A 10000-nucleotide genomic window follows, 5' to 3' on the forward strand; every position below is an offset into this window, starting at 1 on the left:
TACACGTCCAAAAAAAAGCGTCAAAATTTTGCATCAAAATTTTGATGCAAAATTTGAGTGTGTGTACACGTTTTGATGTCCATAAAAAGATTTGAAGCAAAATTTTGATTGATCAAATCCGTTTGATATTTTTTGACGAGTCGTCAAATTTTTGATGCGTGCGTGGGCTCCTGTCAAAATTTTTGATCAAACTTTTTTAGTCTTTTGACCATTTCCGACGTTTACCAGGAGGTTTATCAGAGTCCAATGCCAACATTAGTGCTATGGCCACTGATGCATCCATGTCGAAGATTTTGACCATACTGAATTTTGATGGGAAAAACGCCTAAACGCGTGTGGGGCCAATTATGCATCAAAATTTTGTATCAAAGTTCACGTCAAAATTTTGATGCAAAATTTTGACGCTTTTTTTGAACGTGTATGGGCCCCTTTAGCATCGCCATCTGCCCCGTTTGTTTGATTCCGTTGGTCTCCATTCAAGGTTGGGATTGAAGGTTCGTGTGCTCTTCCATCTGTAGTGATGTGCAATGTGAGATTGATTGTCTACTGATTTTCTTATGTGGTGGACTCTTGGTAACGTCTTTGCTCGGTGATCGCCATACTGAAATTCAATTCCCGCTCAAGAAGAGGGTTTCTTTGGTCGCTGCAACCTCACCATCCTTGTGAGCTAAGGATGTGGGGTTTTGTGGAGCCTATAGGTTTATCTGCTGAGTCATCAGTAGCCATTGGCTGGTCCTCCTTGGTCCTAGCTTGTGTAGAGAGGGGCTTTTAAACCTTTAAGGGCACTTGGAAGTAAAATAAAACTTATTACTAGTTACTCTCTCCTCTCTCTCTCCTCTCTCTCTCTCTCTCTCTCTCTCTCTCTCTCTCTCTCTCTCTCTCTCTCTCTCTCTCTCATATGCTATTCTCCGCGTGTGCGAACACTTGTTGTATATCATTACGTATGTGTGTCGAAACATCCCCTACCCCCCCCCCCCTCTTGTTCTGGCCCTACTATGGGGTCCTAGCCCCTCCCCCCCTCTCCCCTTGAACTTACCTTGCTCGCATTCTCTCCGTTCATCACATTGAATACTTTATGAAAAAATTCGTTTTTTTGTTATTTAAATGTTAAATTTTATTTTTATTCTCTGGATTTCGTATGAAGTCCCATTGTGTTGATTTAATCTAGTATAATGATGAATGCAGTCTCAAGGGTTTATGGGGGGGAGCCAATCTTCCCCCCTCCCCCCCGCCCCCCTCTTGCGGTTCCAGGTAAGTGCCTCCAACCTCCTATTCATCCCCCCCCCCCTCCCTCTGTTCAGAACCTCTGCAACCCCACTGTTCCACTTCTACTCCCTTCTCACCTCCCTACTTCTCCATTTGACTCCTCCCTTCTCGACCCCCCCTCCCTCCTTGTGTCTCTCACTACCACGTCCTCCATTACCTGGCTCTAAACCTCCCCCCCCCCCCCCGCCCCCCTCTCCCTCAGGCTAAGTTGCACTCTCACTTCCCTTCCTAAAGTCTACTTTTATTTTTTTTTATTTTTTTTTTTAGAAAGGAATGCGTTGTAAAAAATAGGTTAATTGCAATAGACACTTGTAAGATTCTTGAAATGTCCCTTTTGTAAATGTAATATATTTGAGGATTTGTTCGTGAAGAACTTTTTTTCAGTGTTATGTCCCAGAAGAAAAAAAAAAGAAGGAAAAAGATATAACTGGCAACCCACTCCCTCATTCTTCTTGTCCTCCACCATCACCTTCATTGCTCAGCCCTCAAGATCATGGTGGGGTTGGAGGAGGGAGAGAGGGGGGGGGGGGGGAGGGGGAGAGGGGAGGGAGGGGGAGAGGGAGAGGGAAGGAAGGGTTACACTTTACTTGGATCCTCCAAACTTTTTGAAAGTTATTCAAGTTATTCATTTTCGAAGAAATGCGTCCTTCTAAACTTTTCTTATTCCCCAGAGTCGAAACAGCTGTTCGTAAACATTTGTACATGTTGGGGGAACGAAGTAGAGAGAGAGAGAGTGTGTGTGTGGGGATGAGGGTGTGGGGTTAAGAGCCACAGTTTGTTGGTGATGTGAGGATGCGAGTACGTACGTACGTGCGTCCGTAACGTCCGTGCAAGGTGCGTGTGTCAGTGTGTCGGTGTATGTGTGTGTTAGTGTGCCGAGAGACTTAGTGTAGGACTCGTGTTTCACGTGAGCTGTCTGGCGCACGTGCCTCGTTGTGTCTCTTATCCGGAGTCGAAGTTCATTACTTTCGTGAGCTCTTGCAAAGTTTTTAAAAGTTTCACCTCTAGAAAAAAGGAAAATTCGGATTCTGCTGCAGTTTAAAACGAGTGGATTTTTAAGATAATAATTGGAATTTTTTGGGGAGGGGACATTGCACAAAGTGTGTGTTTGTGTGTGTGTGTGTGTTTTGTCCACCTGTTGCTGGAAAACACTGCCTGGTAATGTCGTTCGTATTTTGTTTTTCGTGATATTTTATTGTTATGGTTTTCCGCTCGTGAATTTGTCGCTCTGAGAAAGATGGACTTCATGAAACGGTTTCATTAAATCTCAATTAAATGCAGTTGGGTGATTATCGTGTTTATATATAAGGTTTAGAAATATATTTTGAGACTTATACTTGAATTGTATGGAGTAAGTTCATGTTTGTAGTTTCCAATCTGATTTGTAATGTATTTTTTCCACTATTTGAAGCTAGAAAAGTACTGTGTATGTATGTGTATATATATATATATATATATATATATATATATATATATATATATATATATATAGAGAGAGAGAGAGAGAGAGAGAGAGAGAGAGAGAGAGAGAGAGAGAGAGGAGAGAGAGAGAGAGAGAGAGAGAGAAAGATAGATAGATAGATAGATTTATGCATTTATATATTGTATATAATGTTGTAAATATGTATATATATATATATATATATATATATATATATATATATATATATATATATATATACATACACATAATATGATATAATACTGTGTGTATATATTTATACAGTACACACACACACACACAAACATATATATATATATATATATATATATATATATATACAGAGAGAGAGAGAGAGAGAGAGAGAGAGAGAGAGAGAGAGAGAGAGAGAGAGAGATACGACTTGTCTCCGAGAATAAGAAGGTTTCAGAGTCGAGACTCATACCCTTAGGAAGGCATCAACTGGTTAGGCCCCGAGGAATGTTGACGATCTTGTGCGCATGTGCAAAGGCAGGACACTTGAATAAGTACCTGGAGAATCTTGTTGTCCTGCCCTTGTGGTTCTTTGGACAATCTTGTTGTCCTGCCCTTGTAGTTCTTTGGACAATCTTGTTGTCCTGCCCTTGTGGTTCTTTGTTGTCCTTCGTCATGCCATTTATAAGAGAGCGACTGTTATTTATGTTTTTTATGCTATTTAAAACTTCTCTCCCTGTCTGTTTTTTGGGGATTTGAGAAACTTTCAGGCGATACATTTTTTTTTTCGTCTTTTGCTGATATTTTTAGGATGAATGAACGTGAGGTGTAATTATATGCAAGTTTAACATGGTTTTACGTTAAACGACTATTTCTTTATTTAGTAATTTTATAAATAACTGAAGAATATTTGAACCAAGTGCCCAAATTTCTTATTTTAGGGGAAAGTCAATGATCATAGATTTGCAATACCATTTACGAATTATTATTATTATTATTATTATTATTATTATTATTATTATTATTATTATTATCATTATTATTATCATCGTCATACTACCTGGTGGTTTACAGCAAAAGTAAAAATTTGCTCCCATTTGCAAATCCACAAAAATTAGTAAGTTTATAGAACAAGAAATTATTACCACAGTATTTTGAGAATCTCTTCGTAACATTATCCCATCTACGCTCTTCCCTTTATCCCCCTTAAAACGGGACACCTCTGCCCTACTGTATGGTGAAAAGCAAGCTTTTTACCACACTCAAAAAGAGGGTTTACCTTTCCTATACAATCAGCAAAGAGGATCTTCAAATGGTCGAATATTAATTAGCTCTGGGACGCATAGATTTCCGGAAGGATGACGTTGAACGACATTCTCTCTCTCTCTCTCTCATCTCTCTCCTCTCTCTCTCTCTCTCTCTCTCTCTCTCTCTCTCTCTCTCCTCTCTCTCTCTCTCTCTCTCTCTCTTCTTCTTCTTCTTCTTCTTCTTCTTCTTCTTGTTTTATGAAGTCTTAATTAAATTTGAAGGATACGTTGAGGTTTACCCAATCGTTTTCGTCGCTTGGATCTCATGCTAAGACCATTGCATGATTCTCTCTCTCTCTCTCTCTCTCTCTCTCTCTCTCTCTCTCTCTCTCTCTCTCTCTCTATATATATATATATATATATATATATATATATATATATATATATATATATATATATATATATATATATATAGTTGATAGATGGGTTCCTCTTGGGAATCGCAATTTAAGTAGGAATAAAATAGTCAATGCTGCTATCATCTTCTTCGGGAGCTTTCGACATAACTTATGTCACCTTCAGTCTATCTGCAATTATCATATGTACTTAGGATGATTTTATTAATTTTATTAATTTTACATAATATGATAATTGCAGATAGGCTGAAGATGACATAAGTTATGTCGAAAGCTCCCGAATAAAGAAGATGATAGCAGCATTGACTATTTTATTCCTACTTATATATATATATATATATATATATATATATATATATATATATATATATATATATATATATATAAAAGTACTGGGCATCATGAGTTTTTCAGCTAATGTATTCAAATACTTGAATACTGTGTTTGAAGAACATCTATCAATTTGAGGCTCTCTGGTGTTTATTCTTTAAGATGTTTTTAGTAATATCGCCACTCATTTCTTTAAAGAAACTGAAGGAGAATTATATGGGATGTGTTAGTTGTGTTTAACATTAATTAATGAGAATATTCATTTTCATTTCCGAACTTTCAATTAACTAGAGAGAAAATTGCTTAAATTACTACATGAAAAAGCGAAAAGTCTCTTGGCTAGGACATCAGTAACGTGTTCGCCTTACATTCGCATGGCAGCAGATCGATCCCTGGGATAATGAGTTTAAGCTGTTTACTGGGGAGGTTGTAGCGGTTGAGCACTACAGTTGGGCGTGGGGTTTACCCGGCTGACGTTCTGGTGAGCTTCTATTCTGATGCACCTTGTTTTTAGATATATAACAATGGTACGTGTTTTAATAACATCTAGTATCATACATGTATGGTTTGGGCTTGTTGAGGTAGAGGAATAAATGGTGAACATGAGCAAATCTAATTCAGTCTTACCGTGTTCTTGGTTTTCCCGAGTTATTATTATTATTATTATTATTATTATTATTATTATTATTAGCTAAGCTACAACCCTAGTTGGAAAAGCATGATGCTATAAGCCCAATGGGTCCAACGTGGAAGAATAGCCCAGTGAGGAAAGGAAATAAGGAAATAATTTATATGAGAAGTAATGAACAATTAGAATACAATATTTGAGAACAGTAGCAACATTAAAACAGATCTTTCATATATAAACTATAAACAGAGACTTATGTCAGCCTGTTCAACATAAAAACATTTGTTGCAAGTTTGAACTTTTGAAGTTCTACTGATTCAACTACCCGATTAGGAAGATCATACCACAGCTTAGTCACAGCTGGAATAAAACATTTAGAATGCTTTATAGTATTGAACCTCATGGCTATTGTTATGAATATGTAAACGTTTGCTTTTAATTTCAAGAACAGGTTTTGGTGACCTGTTGGTAACGTCCTTACCTGGTGATCGCCAGCATGGGGGTGAAGTCCCTCCCAAGCTCGTTAGTTCCTTTGGTTGCTGCAACCTCACTATCCTTGTGATGTAAGGATGGGTGTTTTGAAGGAGCCTATAGGTCTGTTTGTTGATTCATGAGCAGCCACTGCCTGTCCTTCCTTGGTCCTAGCTTTGGCGCTGATCATATGTATTATATGGTCAGTCTCTAGTGCATTGTCCTGCTTGATAGGGGCAATGTCACTGCCCCTTGCTTCTGCCATTCATGAGGTGGCCTTTAAGTCTCTAGACGAACGTTGAACAAAGAAACAAAATAAAGGGAAACATGGTCAGTCTCTAGGGCATTGTCCTGCTTGATAGGGCAATGTCACTGCTCCTTGCCTCTGCCATTCATGAGCGGCCTTTAAGCCTCTAGACGAACGTTAAACGAAGAAACAAAATAAAGGGAAACATGGCCAGTCTCTAGTGCATTGTCCTGCTTGATAGGGCAATGTCACTGCCCTTTGCCTCTGCCACTCATGAGCGGCCTTTAAGTCTCTAGACGAACGTTGAACAAACAAAGAAACAAAATAAAGGGAAACATGGTCGGTCTCTAGTGCATTGTCCTGCTTGATAGGGCAATGTCACTGCCCTTTGCCTCTGCCATTCATGAGCGGCCTTTAAGTCTCTAGACGAACGTTAAACGAAGAAACAAAATAAAGGGAAACATGGTCAGTCTCTAGTGCATTGTCCTGCTTGATAGGGCAATGTCACTGCCCTTTGCCTCTGCCATTCATGAGCGGCCTTTAAGTCTCTAGACGAACGTTAAACGAAGAAACAAAATAAGAGGAAACATTAAATAAAAGGAATAATTGGAAATGGACAAGAGAGGATATTGATAAATGCCGTAATTAATAGATGATGGAGCGTATGAGAGCGTATGCAGACAGCTGATAGTTGACCCCGATTCATATGAATTAGCTATCCACTTGAATCATAAATGTGATGAAGCCAAACTTCCTTATTTAGTGGGAGCGTGTGTGCTCTTGTTGGCTTTGAAGTCGTCATGCTATTCCTCAAATGTTTTCAAATGTTTTATTTGTATCTTCGTGTTCTTCATCCTTATCATAATCACCATTATTATTATTATTATTTATTATTATTGTTGTTGTTGTTGTTGTTGTTGTTGTTGTTGTTGTTGTTGTTATTACTATTATAAGGGTTATTATTACTAGCTAAGCTACAGCCCAAGTTGAAAAAAGCAGGATGCTATAAGCCCAAGGGTTCCAACAGGAGAAAATAGCCTAACGAGGAAAGGAAATTAATAGATTGATGCACTCAATAATAACAATATTAATAATAGTAATAATAATAATAATTATTATTATTATTATTATTATTATTATTATTATTATTATTATTATTATTATTATTGTTGTTAATAAGTGCATCAATTTATTTATTTCATTTCCTCGTTGGACAATTTTCCCCTGTTGGAGCCCTCGGCCTTACAGCATCCTGCTTTTTCAACTTGGGTTGTAGCTTAGCTAGTAATAATAATTATAATGATAAACATTCAATTGTGAAATACCTTGAACTTGCACAGCCTCTATACTTCATAATGATAATCAATACTTCTTTTTTTATTATTATTACATTCATAACTACTTGATCCGAGCATGGGAATGGGAGAGTCCCCTTAGAAGGCCAAAACAGAAAAAAAATAATCATTTTTGAAAAATGAGGAAACAAAAAAATATATGTATATATATTTTTTTTTATCATGTTGTATTCGATGTCTCTTACTGCATTATAAGTAGGAAATATGATTTAGGAAAATTTGCTTTGTAAATATAATGTAGAATAATCAATATAAAACAAAACAAAAATTTAATTTTTGAAAAATGGGGAAATGAAAAAAAATATATTTTTTATCATGTAGTATTCAAGGTCTCTTACTGCATTATACTGTAAGTAGGAAATATAAATTAGGAAAATTTGCTTTGTAGATATAATGTAGAATAATAAATATAAAACAAAAGAAAAATTGAATTTTGAAAAATGGGGAAAAGGAAAAAAATATATTTTTCATCATGTTACACTCGAGGTCTCTTACTGCATTATACTGTAAGTAGGAAATATAAATTAGGAAAATTTGCTTTGTAAATATAATGTAGAATAATCAATATAAAACAAAAAAAAAAAATTGAATTTTTGAAAAATAGGGAAAAGGAAAAAAATATATTTTTTATCATGTTACACTCGAGGTCTCTTACTGCATTATACTGTAAGTAGGAAATATAAATTAGGAAAATTTGCTTTGTAAATATATTGTAGAATGATGAGTATAAGACTTAATACTAAGGAAAATGTACCTCTATATATATAAAATTGTGGTTAAACCACATTTTATACTATTACTAATACTCAACCTTCCAAACTCTTCCCTACCCCCTTTCACCCCCAAAGGACGTACCGGTACGTTCTTGAAAAAACACTGTTAATTACATATTATTATATATTTTTGATAATTTTATGAGAAACTTCAGGCATTTTCCAAAAGAATGAGACCAACCTGACCTCTCTAGGACGAAAATGAAGCCTGTTAGAGCAATTTAAAAAAGATATATATTAAAATGTGCTCGAAATTTAACCTTATGGTGGGGGTAAAATGGGTTAGCTACCATCTAACCTCTTTCGTCTTTAGCCTATCTTTCCTTTCTGTTAAAAAAAAAGAGGTTTATCATCCTTTTCCTGATCATCATCACGATAATGATCACCGTGAAGTCTGTCCAATTTCTCAACGTCACTTAGCAAAGTGAGAGTGAATGTGTTGGTAAGCGAATCAGGTAACTCGGGGTAGCTTCAGTGTGGGAAAGTAGCTGGCTTGAGGCGATTTCGCACAGAGAGAGAGAGAGAGAGAGAGAGAGAGAGAGCGGATTTTGATCAGCCGTGGCCAGAAATCAGGCTTTAACTAGACGAGAGAGAGAGAGAAAGTGTATTGTGAATGCATTTTTATAGGAATAAGAAACACTTGCTGCTCTAGTGTAAAGTATTTCTAAAGATTTAAATGGTACTATACAGAGGTATGTACATCTGCCCCATATAATGAAGAGCAAGTATTTGGGTATATATATATATATATATATATATTATTTCCTTCCTGTCACGCAGGAGAGAAAGGGAGTAGTCATAGTGTGTGCACATCTATCTAAATATCTAGCCGTCATAACGCCCTCTTAGATGGGTCGCGTAAAGTATATGTATATGTATATATATATATATATATATATAAATATATATACTTTATATATACATATACAGAGTGCCCAAAAAATAATGTATACACTCTTTGACTTTGAATAGCTAATTTGAGCAGAACGGCAACCAATTTGAACACTTTGTGAGCTGATCTTTTTTTTTTTTTTTTTTTTTTTTTTGAACATTCTCAAATTGCCCCATGTATCTTTACTTATTCACCTGTGAACTCTCAGAATCTTTAAATAAGCATTGTTTTCTCTCCTCTGAATCTGTTTTCCACGTTAATATCAATAAATTGAACAAGTTGCAACAATCCGAAGAGTTTATACATTATTTTGGGACACCCTGTACAAGTATCCCCTGTACATACATATAAATGTACATTACTTAACGACAACACTTCCAATGTTTGAGGGTACACTCGGGCACACTATTCTCTCTTGTTTCTCTTCCTCCTGTTTTGTTAAAGTTTCCATAGTTTATATAGGAAATATTTATTTAATGTCATTTGTTCCTAAAATATATTATTTTCCTAGTTTCCTTTCCTCACTGGGCTATTTTCCCTGTTGGGGCACCTGGGCTTATAGCGTCTTGCTTTTCCAACTAGGGTTGTAGCTTAGCAAGTAATAATAATAATAATAATAATAATAATAATAATAATAATAATAATAATAATATAGTACCTCATCTTGTCTTCAGAGCTTAATTTAAGCTTTTAAGAAAATCACAGAAGTCATTTCATGTACTCCATTTATTCGGGCGTTTTACCGACAGCTGTTCCAGCCAATATTATTATTATTATTATTATTATTATTATTATTATTATTATTATTATTATTATTACTATCCAAGCTACAACCCTAGTTGGAAAAGCAAGATACTATACAGCCCAGGGGCTCCAACAGGGAAAAATAGCCCAGTGAGGACAGGGAAATAAGGAAATCAATAAATGAAGAGAACAAATTAACAATAAATCATTCTAAAAA

The 10000-nt window shown here is 35.9% G+C and overlaps 1 protein-coding gene across 5 annotated transcripts in view; it reads left to right on the forward strand.

Annotated features, from left to right (window-relative positions):
• Positions 1–10000, forward strand: part of LOC137647124 (retinoic acid receptor RXR-alpha-B-like) — a 382209-nt gene that overhangs the window by 286034 nt on the left and 86175 nt on the right. For 4 of the 5 annotated variants that reach the window (XM_068380371.1, XM_068380373.1, XM_068380372.1 and 1 more), the window contains exon 1: positions 2142–2236. The exons of the other annotated variant lie outside the window; for it this stretch is intronic. The gene's annotated coding sequence lies outside the window, so the exon portion shown is untranslated. Of the gene's footprint in view, positions 1–2141; positions 2237–10000 lie in introns of those variants that run through there. 5 annotated transcript variants of the gene reach the window in all.

The sequence above is a fragment of the Palaemon carinicauda genome, chromosome 9, assembly GCF_036898095.1.
Source record: "Palaemon carinicauda isolate YSFRI2023 chromosome 9, ASM3689809v2, whole genome shotgun sequence".
In the NCBI taxonomy this organism is placed as follows: Eukaryota; Metazoa; Arthropoda; class Malacostraca; order Decapoda; family Palaemonidae; genus Palaemon; species Palaemon carinicauda.